This window comes from Pelodiscus sinensis, chromosome 22, assembly GCF_049634645.1.
Source record: "Pelodiscus sinensis isolate JC-2024 chromosome 22, ASM4963464v1, whole genome shotgun sequence".
Taxonomy (NCBI): domain Eukaryota; kingdom Metazoa; phylum Chordata; order Testudines; family Trionychidae; genus Pelodiscus; species Pelodiscus sinensis.
In genome coordinates, this window is record NC_134732.1 from 19,500,519 (window position 1) to 19,513,489 (window position 12,971).

General features: G+C 45.9%; 1 long non-coding RNA gene across 1 annotated transcript; it reads right to left on the reverse strand.

Moving 5' to 3' along the window:
• Window positions 1-861: 861 nt before the first annotated feature.
• On the reverse strand, window positions 862-9,602 carry LOC142819320 (uncharacterized). Its single transcript, XR_012897174.1, has 3 exons — window positions 9,555-9,602; window positions 8,951-9,017; window positions 862-1,203 (listed from the first exon to the last, which is right to left on the reverse strand). It is a non-coding gene; the product is annotated as an uncharacterized LOC142819320 (long non-coding RNA).
• Window positions 9,603-12,971: the final 3,369 nt, after the last annotated feature.

Consider the following 12,971-nt stretch of genomic DNA (forward strand, 5'->3'; position numbering starts at 1 on the left):
TTGTTTCACTTTTTGAATTTTCCAGTTGTGAAAACGGAGAGAATTTTGAAGACAATGTGTGTGACATTTTCCATCCATTTAAAAAAAAAATTAGCTTTGTTTATCTCAGAGACATCTCCTTCCCTATGGGACCTTTTGTATGGGTGGCTGCATCTAGAATGGCATGATTTTCTGCAAATGCTTTTAATGGAAAAGTTTTCCGTTAAAAGCATTTTCGGAACAGAACATCTAGATTGGCATGGACACTTTTCCGCAAAAGCACTTTTTGCGGAAAAGTGTCCGTACCAAACTAGATGAGCTCTTCCGCAAAAAAAGCCCCAATTGCTATTTTCGCGATCGGGGCTTTTTTGCGGAAAACAAATCTGAGCTGTCTACACTGGCCCTTTTGAGTAAAAGCTTTGCGCAAAAGGGACTTTTGCCTGAACGGGAGCAGAATAGTATTTCCGCAAGAAGCACTGATTTCTTACAGTAGGAAGTCAGTGCTTTTGCGGAAATTCAAACGGCCAGTGTAGACAGTTGGCAAGTTTTTCCAGAAAAGCGGCTGATTTTCCGGAAAAACTGGCCAGTCTGGACACAGCCGGTGTGTATACTCAAGTGTCTACACACAGACAGGCTAGTTTGGCTTGTGATAGTGATGTGTAGTAATTTGCAAAGCTTCTGTTCATCCCCACCTCCCCCCCCCAACCCCATAATACACACATCAAACGAATGTGTAATTACAGTTCTGCCCAAAATAGTAGAATGGATGAGTTATTCTAGTCTTCTGGGTAAGTAATACCCAACTTAATAAAGTGTGTGAATTCATATTTATTTGCTAGACTGGAACCAAAGAAGCTGATGTGATCTGTTGGAGAAAAGAAATACACTATCTAAGACTGTGTAGGCACGTAATTACCTGAGGCAGAAAGCGAAATACATCATAGGTGTCATTACTTTCCATGTAGGCTTTCATTTCACTCCACCTCTTTTTAACTCCCTCTCCTCTTTCTAACACATCCCTACACATGCTGGGCAAAGCATCCCAACATTTAATTAGAAATCGTGCTGGAGAAGAACGTGTTTAAAGCCAGTACACACAACTGTACAGCTGATGCCTTTTTTCCTCTGGAAACATGTCAGAAAATAGTTGGCCTGTCACATCAGGGGGCAGAGCTGTTGCTTGGTACACCCCGAGCGCCCATTGGTTTGGATGGAATGAAACATCTGCAGGAGGAAAAGAAGTGGGGGGAAAAGGAGTCAGACAAAACCACAACTGGCCCAAACTAACTCATGGCATGTGGATTCTGCCTCAACAGAAGGAAAGGAAGGCCTGCGTTAGAGGCTGTGGACAAGGAAACCACAGACGTGGGTCTGTTTCTGGGCTCTGCCACTGACTGCCTGTGTGGACTTGGACAAGTCACTTTATCCCTGGGCGGGGGCTCAGTTGTCCATTTGTAAAATAGGGAAAATAATCCTTCTGTACTATGAGAAGGAGAGAAGAGTCATTTCAGGCTTTGGCCACGCTTTACATTAAGGTGCCACTGGAAAACAGGCAACAAAGGGTTAACTAATAGATGTTTTAATAAATGGCTCATCAATTAATAGAGATTGCTTTAGCGTCCAATAAGCCGCTGATCACCATCCACAGCAGCTTCCAAGTTGGAGCTGGAAACCATCTGCACCACACAACACTCCTGCTGAGCACTTCTCTTAAGGAACTTATCAGCCCTTCACAAACCATTCTACTCGATCTCTCACACACTCCCTTCGTTTTTAAAAACTGCCGGCCACATCCTGTGCGGGTGGACAGCGGCACAGCTCCATGGACTTCAGAGGGGCTCCACTGTTCGCACATGGTGAGGAGCTAGTCCAGGGGCGGGCAAATACCCGCTTGTGGGCTGGATCGAGTCTGCCAGAGTTAATCCCTGGCAGGCCCCCACAGAGGCCCAGCTAAAGAGCTTACAGGGCCCAAAGCGGCACGTTGAGGTTGGCTCCCAGCCAGGGCAGGGATCGAGCGGCTGGGTGGGCAGCCGCTGGGCAGCGCTGGGACCTGAAGGCACGGGGCCCAATGCAACCGCCTTGCTCTCCATGCCCTAAGGCCAGGCCTGCCTCCACAATGCCGTATTTACCTGCGCCCCCGCAGTTACAAGAGAATCACAGCTCCCATTGGCTATGGATCATCACTCCCAGCCAATGGAAATTGCGATCTCTCATACCTGTGGAGGTGCAGGTGAATACAGCCACAATGGCCAACCAGGGGCTAATCCTGGTGGACTGCTGCCGTTTTATAGCCCTCCTCTCCTCCCGATCTAGCCTTATGTTTGAGTAACTCAAGCAAAAGAACTGAAACGAGCGACATGTGGATAAATGCTGCTGCCATAGCACCTTAAACATTGCAGAATAACGGCGGTGCCCTGCTATTTGACTCACAATCCCTAAGGGATGGGCAGAGAAGACAGATACGCAGGAGAAGAATAAAAGAGACAAAGTTGATGCCCAATGAGCCTTCATCACCCATGAAATAGAAACATGATGGGGGGCACGACAGGAGTCTTGAAACTCCTCTGAATACATCGTGTTAACAACCAGGTTCTCCCCCAGATCGTAGTGGGAAGTTATTGTCATACTCAACTCTGGTCTGAGCTACAACTTCAGGGGAAAACTGAATTATGTATTGAGAACAGAGCGAGGAGATCACTGGTAATAAATCATTATAAAGTTGCCATTCCATGAGTTAGCTGCACAGTTCACTCACAGACCTACTATCCTGCTGGCTTTAAAACAAAAGCAACGTGTTTTTTTTCCCTGCACAATGAAAAAGAGGTGCCCAGAGAGCAGATGGACATGGAAATAAATAGTTTTTTTGCTACTGCCCGTGAAGCTGACAGAGCAACTGTGCTTTGTTTTCTTGCAAATGGTTCTTGTGTTTGGCTGCAGGGTAGCATCTCTGGAAATTAGAGCTTTGGGGTTGGAATGCAGCCCCTAAAACTCAGTGAATGTACAAAATGCATAGCTGATTTCTAGGTAATTTTGAAATAAAGCACCATTCTGAAAAATCCCTTCACTTTCATGGAACTAGGGTTACATGGATGCCGGAATAACATGCCCATTATTTTGAAATATATTTAGAAATGACAGGTGCATTTAAAGATGCGGAATTGCTATTTTGGGATACTTCCGGTATCCCAACATAGCCCTGCTGTCTAGATGTAGCCTTAGGGTATGTCTAGACTACATGGCTCTGTCACCAGAGCCATGTAGATTAGTTTACTAGACATACCCAAATGAAGCGGCGATTTAAATAATCTCCTCTTCATTTATATTAAAACGGTGGCCGCACTGATCCGATCAGCTGTTTGTCAGCTCAGCGCGCTAGTCTGGACGCTCCGCGGTCGACATCAAAGGCATTTGTTGACTGCCCCGTTATGCCTCGTGGGATGAAGTTTATCGGGGTGGTCAACAAATGCCTTTGATGTCAACAGCGGAGCGTCCAGACTACAGCACTGTGCCGCCAAACAGCTGATCGGCACAGAGCGGCAGCCATTTTAATTTAAATGAAGCGGCAATTATTTAAATCGCCGCTTCATTTGGGTATGTCTAGTAAACTAATCAACATGACTCTGGTCTAGACATACCCTTAGGGTATGTCTACACTAGCCCCCTACTTCGAACTAGGGTGGCTACTGTAGGCATTCAAACTTGCAAATGAAGCCCGGAATTTAAATATCCCAGGCTTCATTTGCATGTTCCCAGGCGGGTGCCATTTTTAAATCCCCCTTAGTTCGAATGAGCTGCCCATGGCTACACCCGGCAGTTCAAAGTTAATCCGAACTAAGTCTTTAGTTCGGATTAACTGTTACTCCTCGTGGAATGAGGTGTAACAGTTAATCCGAACTAAGGATTTAGTTCGGATTAACTTTAAACTGCCGCGTGTAGCTGCAGGCAGTTTGTTCGAACTAAGGGGGATTTTAAAATGGCGGCTGGATGGGAACATGCAAATAAAGTCTGGGATATTTAAATCCCAGGATTCATTTGCAACTCCGGTTGCCTGATTTGCTTACCTCGCTTGAATTAACGAGGTAGTGTAGACATACCCTTAGAGACTAACCACAAAAGCTCATGATTCTATATATTTTAGTTAGTCTCTAAGGTGCTATGGGACCACTCATTGTTTTTAAAGTTATAGACCAACAAGTCTACTCCTCTGAGATTTTTTGTCATCAATTGTGCTGAGTTTTACTGAAGGCCATGGGAGGCAGGGCACAATTATTATTTCCATTTTACAGATGAGGAACTAAGGTTCAAAGAGACGAAGGGTATGTCTACACTACCCCGCTAGTTCGAACTAGTGGGGTAATGTAGGCATACCGCAACTGCAAATGAAGCCCGGGATTTGAATTTCCCGGGCTTCATTTGCATAAGCGGGGCGCCACCATTTTTAAATCCCCGCTCGTTCGAACCCCATGCCGCGCGGCTACACGCGGCACGAACTAGGTAGTTCGAACTAGGCTTCCTAGTTCGAACTACCTAGTTCGTGCTGTGTAGAGCCGCGTGGCATGGGGTTCGAACGAGCGGGGATTTAAAAATGGCGGCACCCCGCTTATGCAAATGAAGCCCGGGAAATTCAAATCCCGGGCTTCATTTGCAGTGGCGGTATGCCTACATTACCCCGCTAGTTCGAACTAGCGGGGTAGTGTAGACATACCCTAAGTGACTTGCCCAAGGACCCCCACAGCCTCAGTGGCAGAAAGGACTTGATCCCAGTCTCCTAAGTTCCAGGCCAGTGCATTATGCACGTATGTGTGCACAGATATTAACTTGAAAGACAAGCAATATGTGCACGATGGCTCCAATCCTTAAAGGTGCTTAAGTGCTTTCCTATAGGTATGAAATTTCTTGTCTCTCCACTGCCATTGAAACCAATGGGGAATGTGCATCTTGCAGATTCAGGCTCCACGGTAGCAAATTCTTAGGCCAGGTCTACACTTACTCCAAGATCAACATTGCGGAGATCAATCTTCCGGGGTTCAATTTAGTGGGCCTAGTAAAGACCTGCTGAATTGACTGCTGATGGTGCCCCAGTCAACCTTAGAACTCCATGGGGTCATGAGGAATAAGGGAAGTTGATTGGAGAGTTTCTCTCATTGACATCCCACAGTAGGGATGCTGCAGAAATTCTGCTTAAGCTCTGTCAACTCCAGCTACACTATTCTTGTACACACTATACTTTTCTGGCATGTACAGATGGTTTGAAACTTTTTAACTAAATATTTTTTGTCAGGCCAGGTCTATGATACAGGGGAAGGTTGGCTAAAGGTGCACAATTCTGACTATGGAAATAATGTAGCTGGAGTCCATGTACCTTTAGCAGAACTTTGGTGTTATTCTCACAGAAACACTTCCCTTACTCGCGACAGCAAGGAGTACCATGGTCAATGCGGGTGTCCTCAGCATTTGATTTAACTGGTCATTACTAGACCCATTGAATCAAATGCTGCAAAGTTGATCACCGCAGAATTGATCTTCCAATAAGTATAGATATGACCTCAGTAAGAGCAGATTCATCAAAACCCAACCTTGTTGCGGGTTAGACACATTTTTGATAATTTTCCCATTTCAAATCAAAATTTGGAAAAGAAAAGAAGAGTTTTGAAATGGTTGGACTATCTCATTTTGACAAAAAATTCTGTTTCTTGCCTGAAATGACCTCTTTCTCAGAAATTTAAGTCAATGTATATTAAAAGAGCAAAACAGAAACAAAACATTTCGACTGGTCTGATCTGAAAAAAGGCAAGATTTTTGATTTGTAGAAAACTTTTGATATTTTGACTTTCTGTCCCAGTTTGGGTCATGGCACCTTTTTGGATGCTTGAGAATTGTCACCATTTCTTGCCAGCTCTAGAGAGTCTGTCTCCCTTGGGAAAGGCATGATGAAACACTGCCATGTACTGAAAACTGTTCTTATTTGGCTCTGGCATCTAAAATATGTGACTTAAGCCACAATGGGCAAACCAAAAGCACACCTGGGGTGTGAGCTAAAGTGCTGCTGATCCAGCCCACAAAAGCTGGGAGGTGCATTAGCCCTGACCATGCATTAGCAAGCTGACACCATTAACCAAGAACAATTTTTTCCAGTGCGAGGTGGGGTCCTATTGCAAATCTTCCTGACAGACAGGCTTGATCTTACTGCACTCCCGTGGAGTTACATTCTCTCAGTTTTTACCCAGCATGCAAAGGGGGAAGAGGTTGCATTGTTCACCCAGGTCATTATTATTTCAAGATAAAAGCTTCTATTGCTGCCCCACAAGGCTCGGCTAAATGCTTTTAAAAACCACTCTATTGTCAGTTGCCACGGGGTTGCTTATTCGCCAAAGTGAAGCTGCATCCACTTGTGTTCTCCATCCTTCTTCAAATTAAGAGTTAATTTTGGCAACAAGCTATTACAGATTTATGATTATGTAGACATCCTCTGTACTCTCCCACCTGCACTAAGTGTACTTTAGTTCTTGCTTGCTCCCAGCCCAATAACTCAATGGTCAGTATTAAGGGAAAGCTGACTAAGCCATAAAGCCTTATAAAATGAAGGGCATGTTGTTGTTTTTTCTCTTTCCCTAAGTGAAACACATGCCGGGGCCCTCTGAGCCTCTGCTCTGTATTTTAATGCTTTTAAAGCCTCCATTTTCTCTCCAGGTCAATTTTCTTCACACCAAAGTCAGAATTAAGTTTTGAAAGATTGCCATGGCTTAGCATTTCACGAGGCCAGCACATATTATCACTCCATCAGCAGAGTGGAAGAGGCAGGTCTCACAGTGAGGCCCTCCAGTAGAAAGGAAAGACAGAGGAGCCTAGAGGTCATTGTAACCCTCCTTCAACACCAAGGGGCTGTGTCTAGATTGGCATGATTTTCCGGAAATGGTTTTAACGGAAAAGTTTTCCATTAAAAGCATTTTCGGAACAGAGCGTCTAGATTGGCCTGGACGCTTTTCTGCAAAAGCACTAGACACGCTTTTCTAGACACGCTTTTCTGCAAAAAAGCCCCGATTGCCATTTTCGCGATCGGGGCTTTTTTGCGGAAAACAAATCTGAGCTGTCTACACTGGCCCTTTTGCACAAAAGCTTTGCGCAAAAGGGACTTTTGTCTGAACAGGAGCAGAATAGTATTTCCGCAAGAAGCACTGATTTCTTACAGTAGGAAGTCAGTGCTTTTGCGGAAATTCAAACAGCCAGTGTAGACAGCTGGCAAGTTTTTCCAGAAAAGCGGCTGATTTTCCGGAAAAACTGGCCAGTCTAGACGCAGCCAGGGTGTGTCTAGACTACAGGGTTTTGTCGACAAAAGTGGACTTTTGTTGACAAAGCTATACCTGCGTCTACACTACTGCCATGTTCTGTTGACAGAACGCGGCAGTTTTGTCGACAGTGGTAAACCTCATTTTACGAGGAATAACACCTTTTTTCGACATAGTTCTGTCGAAAAAAGGCGCTATTGCATCACCACTGTACTTTTTCAAAAGAGAGCATCTACACTCTCTTTCAAAAAAGCAGCTTGCTTTTTGACAGAACTGGTTGTAGTCTACACGCTCTTTTTCGACAGAGGCTTTGTCGACAGTATCTGTCGACAAAGCCTCTGTCGAAAAAGGCATGCAGTCTAGACGTACCCTAGGGATTTCTCCTCCATCTGCCTTTTCTGGTTACCCACAGTTCTCTGTGGCCTTGAAATGCCACTTTTAGGGGACTTCATCTGAGAGGGAAGGGATGAAAATACCATCAGTATAAAACCACTAGCAAGGAATCATAGAATCATAGGGTTGGAAGAGACCTCAGGAGGCCATCAAGTCCAGCCCCCTGTCCTAAGCAGGACCAATCCCAGCTAAATCAACCCAGTGAGGGCTTTGTCAAGCCAGGACTTAAAAACTTCTAGGGATGAAGATTTCACCCCCTCCCTAGGGAACCCATCCCGTTGCTTCCCCACCCTCCTAGGGAAATAGTATTTCCTAATATCCAGCCTAGACCTCCTCCACTGTATCTTGAGACCATTGCTCCTCGTTCTGCCAACCTTCACCACTGAGAACAGTCTCTCTCCATCCTCTTTGGAACCTCCCTTGAGGAAGTTGAAGGCTTCTATCAAATCCCCCCTCACTCTTCTCTTCTGCAGACTAAATAAGCCCAAATCCTTCCACCTCTCCTCATAGGTCATGTGCTCCTGCTCCATTATCATTTTGTTTGCCCTCTGCTGTATCCTCTCCAATGTGCCCACACCCTTTCTATAGTGGGGCAGGGGGCAGAACTGAATGCAATACTCCAGATGTGGCCTCACCAGAGCCAAAAAAAGGGGACTAATCACTTCCCTAGATCTGCTGGCAATGCTCCTCCTAATGCACCCTAATACACCATTAGCTTTCTTGGCTACAAGGGCGCCCTGTTGACTCATCTCCAGCTTCTCATCCACTGTCATCCCCAGGTCCTTTTCTGCAGAACTGCTGCTTAGCCATTCGGTCCCCAGCCTGTAGCAGTGCTTGGAATTCTTCCCTCCAAAGTGCAGAACGCAACACTTGTCCTTGTTGAATCTCTCCTCAAGGAAAGGATCGGGGTATTTATTGAAATAACGGCCACAGAGTTCCAGGGAAAGAGTGAGAGAAAGTGTGTGTGTGTGTGTGTGCGCGCGCGCGCGTGCATGTGCATGTCTTGGAAGAGTCATATAGATTTCCCCTCCAATTTTTCTCTCTGAAGCTCTCCTCCACCAGCCTGACCCTCTGGCCCAGGCAGCCCTACATTCCTGCCTCCAGATGTGGGTGAGCAGAATTGGGACCCAGTGCACAGAAGCATGAGATCTTCTCTGATTTTGTTTTACCACAAAGGGATCAGGCCAGGAACCGAGTGCCCCCATCTCTCTCACCCCAGCTCTGTGGCCTTTGCCCTGGAAAATGTCCTGTCGTGGGACAGGCCAGTACTTTTTATTAAACAATTATCTTACTGTATATGTTGGAAATGTGTGTCTGTCTGTCCATCCAACTATGAGTCTGTTTGTTCATGAATTCCTCCTAAACAGTAAGAGGTAAGAGCACCAAATGTTGGCATTCAGCTTCCTGTTAGAACTTAAAGCAAGATCAAGGTTTGCTTGTGGCAGGATAACGGGAAAAGTGTGGAATTCAATTCTTTCTCATAAAATGGAAAGGGAAGGGTCTAGCAGGAGGACAGTTACACTGCAGAATGACCACAAGGTGGCAGTAAGGGGCAAGAGATGGCAACCAGGACAGCTATAGCCCCATTGGGCCGGCAGGGGTAGAGAAAGGGACAGCTATCTACTATGTATTTCAGAGAGTTTGTCTGTGTGCCTGTTTGTCTGTCTGTCTCCCAGCTGGGGGACAAGCGTCCCTTCTCCAACTGTGCTCACTGCAGCTGCAGCAGCCATGGACAGGCATTTCCCACCTGGCTCCAACCTGCTATGGTGAGAGAGGGCTGGGTTTATTTTCCCGGCCCAGGGCAGCCTACATCCCAAACCTGTCATCTCCATCCCCATCCTCATCCCAGAACAATGATTTATATAAAGAAAACCAAAACTTATTTGAATTAAGAACCTGAGCAACACCAGGCACATCTTCTAGTAGGCAAGGCTAGCATTTTTCCTGGCCTGGAATGTATTCTACTTTCAGAACTTTGACAACAGATGATTGACAATAAGCACAATGGAACTATTCACCATTATCTCATTGGCTCACTGCCAAGCAGAAGAATCAAGAGAAACAAAAAGACAAAGGAAAGAATGGAGCAAAACTGAAAGTGGGTGTAACTTACCTGCTAAGGATACCACTTAGAAAAAGCCCATGGGCTATTGCTCTGCGTTTCCTGCATTGATTCTATCTATCAGTTTCAAGACAAGCCCCGTCTGGCAGAGGAATTTAAAAATAATGGGCCACATTTTCTACTAAGCTAACTGTGTGCTGCCTACTTGCGCTCTGGCAATTATTTTCTCGGGAGAGGCAAACTGATCTGAATTAGAAATTTTCTGGGATGTGCGCTGTACATTTGCTCCACGATGTTCTAAAGCATGAGTTGAGAGATGTACTAATAAGCAGCTCACACAGCGGATCCAACACACTCGAAGAATCCACTTGAATGCCTCTGTTCCTTCTATGGACATATGCAAGTATGATAGTGATAGAAATGTAGCCGTGTTAGTCTGGGGTAGTTGAAGCAAAATGCAGGACAATGTAGCACTTTAAAGACTAACAAGATGGTTTATTAGATGATGAGCTTTCGTGGGCCAGACCCACTTCCTCAGATCAAATAGTGGAAGAAAGTAGTCACAACCATATATACCAAAGGATACAATTTAAAAAAATGAACAAATATGAAAAGGACAAATCACATTGCAGAACAGAAGGAGGATGCGGGGGGGTGGGAAGGGGGAGGAAGGAAGGTAAGTGTCTGTGAATTGCTGATATTAAAGGTAGGGAGAGTGGGATGTTTGTGAGTTCCCCAATTATCACCTGTAATACCATTAACTCACAAACATCCCACTCTCCCTACCTTTAATATCAGCAATTCACAGACACTTACCTTCCTTCCTCCCCCTTCCCACCCCCCCGCATCCTCCTTCTGTTCTGCAATGTGATTTGTCCTTTTCATATTTGTTCATTTTTTTAAATTGTATCCTTTGGTATATATGGTTGTGACTACTTTCTTCCACTATTTGATCTGAGGAAGTGGGTCTGGCCCACGAAAGCTCATCATCTAATAAACCATCTTGTTAGTCTTTAAAGTGCTACATTGTCCTGCATTTTGCTGCAAGTATGATAAGTATTTTCTGCTTTCCACTTCGCTGCTAATAGATGTGAATAGTTATTTGCCCAGTAGCTGTCATAGTGGGTTGTTGTATCATAATTAGGAACATAATAGCCACGCCAGATGAGGAATATATAAAGGGTAGTGTGCCTGCAGCCACACTATTACACTGGTTGAATGGGGACTATCTGTTTGTCACAGGTATTCCTAATTCACAATTGTTTCTTTATCTATATATGTATATGTCCCTTCATCTCAAGCATAATTCAGGCTGAACCTCTCTAGTCCAGAATTTGACAGACCACAGGAGTTCAACCACATCCCAGAGGCTCCAATGCTAGCCCCAGGGTCTCAGCTGCTGGCCCCAGCCACCAGCCCCACGCCCAAGGCACCACCCCCTCTGCTATGATCTTGGGGCTCCACTCTTGGCCCTGTTCAAGGGCTCCACAATCACCCCAGCTGTGGTCCTAGCCTGGGGCAGCGAGAGGCACATAGATAAGGAGGGAGTGCAGGAAACTTGGCCCCACTCACAATAAGCAGCCATCTGACTAAAATCATGCTGGACCATGGATGTTCCTGAACCAAGGAGTACCAAACTAGAAAGGTTCCTCCTGTAAAACAGGGGTGAGCAATAATTTTTGATCAGGGGGAGGGCACTCCAAGAATTTGGAAAGTGGTCGAGGGCCACACTTGTCCATGATATTAATGGAGGAGGTGCAGGGTCTGGAATGAAGGTTCAGTGCAGAAGAGAGCTTACAGCAAGGGATTGGGGTGCAGGAGAGGCTGTGGGATCTGGGAGTGATTTGGGGTGAAGGAGGCAGTTGTGACCAGGGGCAGGGGAATGGGTGCAGGGGTTTGAGTTGAGAACTTGAGCAGGAGGGGGCTGTGACCTAGGGCAGGGGACTAAGGTGAAGGATCTTGGAGGGGATATGGGTGCAGGAAGGGGGCAGAGGGTTTGGGTTATGTGGGGTATGGGGGTAGAGAGTTGGTGTGCCAGAGGCAGGCTCTGGATGGGAGACTTACCTGTTTGACTCCTGACCAGCAGTCTTCTCAGGCACACTTCCTGCCTACCCCACCTCCACACTGGCTGTAGAAGCCATGTGGCCTTAGACTATCTATGAGCCTGAGTGGAGGGGGGCAGGATGCTTTGCAAGCTGCCTGTTGACAACAAGCAGTTCCCATTGGACGGAAACCAGCCAATGGCATTGTACTGGGGGTGGGGGCAGTACATGATGCCTCTCCCACTTCCCCAAGATTGCAGCTGTTCAAACCAGGCTCCATAGCAGCCACTTGTCTCAGCGGTGTGTGGGGGCATGAAGGTGAGCCCACCTGAGGCTCCCTGCTGCAGCCGTGGGCCAGATCCAGTGGCTCGCTGGGCCAGATTCGGCCCGTGGCTGTGTTTTGCCCATCCCTGCCGTATAACAATACAGTCTGTATTTGCGCCTGGTCCATAATCATTCATCAGCCCCACAAACTGATCCTCAGCAAAATGTGAACTTGAATCCTGCAGCAGACCAGTCTCTCTGAGGAAGCCATTTGACTAGCTTAATTACTGAAGAGAACAATTGTCTGTCCAACCAGGACACCACAGTCCAGCAGAGGTCACCCATCCAACAAAGACACAAGACAATCCGTTTGGGCAAGCCAGATGAGTGGCAGTATATGCAAGGGAAAATGTGTGTTAGCCCTAACTTGAAGTTCACACAGAGACAAAGGATGTCTGAAAAGAATTTAGGAGCTAGGTGCCACCATACGACCCCTTCACCATCCATGCAGCAAAGACTTGTATGTTGCAAAACACTGGATTTACATCATTTTTGCATTAATTCAATAAAAGTATCATTGTGCATTAGTTCTCTTTTAGAGCAATTAGCAAAGAAGCAGAGATGATTTTAAAATGGACTCCGTCTCTCGAACCCCACCAACCATTTCTCTGATCTGAGGCAACGTCTACACTACGAGTTATGCCAGAAGAGGCAATGAAAATGAAGTATGGATTAGCATTTTCTCGGACTTCATTTGCATAATCTCTTCCAAACTGTTTTTGCACAAGGGGTTTTTGCACAAAAACAAACAGAGTGAATGTTTCCTTTTTGTGCAAAACCCCACTTCTGCGCAAGATCTAATAATTTTTTGCACAAAAAGAAAACGTCCACACTGCTTCTTTTTGCGCAAAAAACCCTTGCTCAAAATGATCGGAAGAGATTATG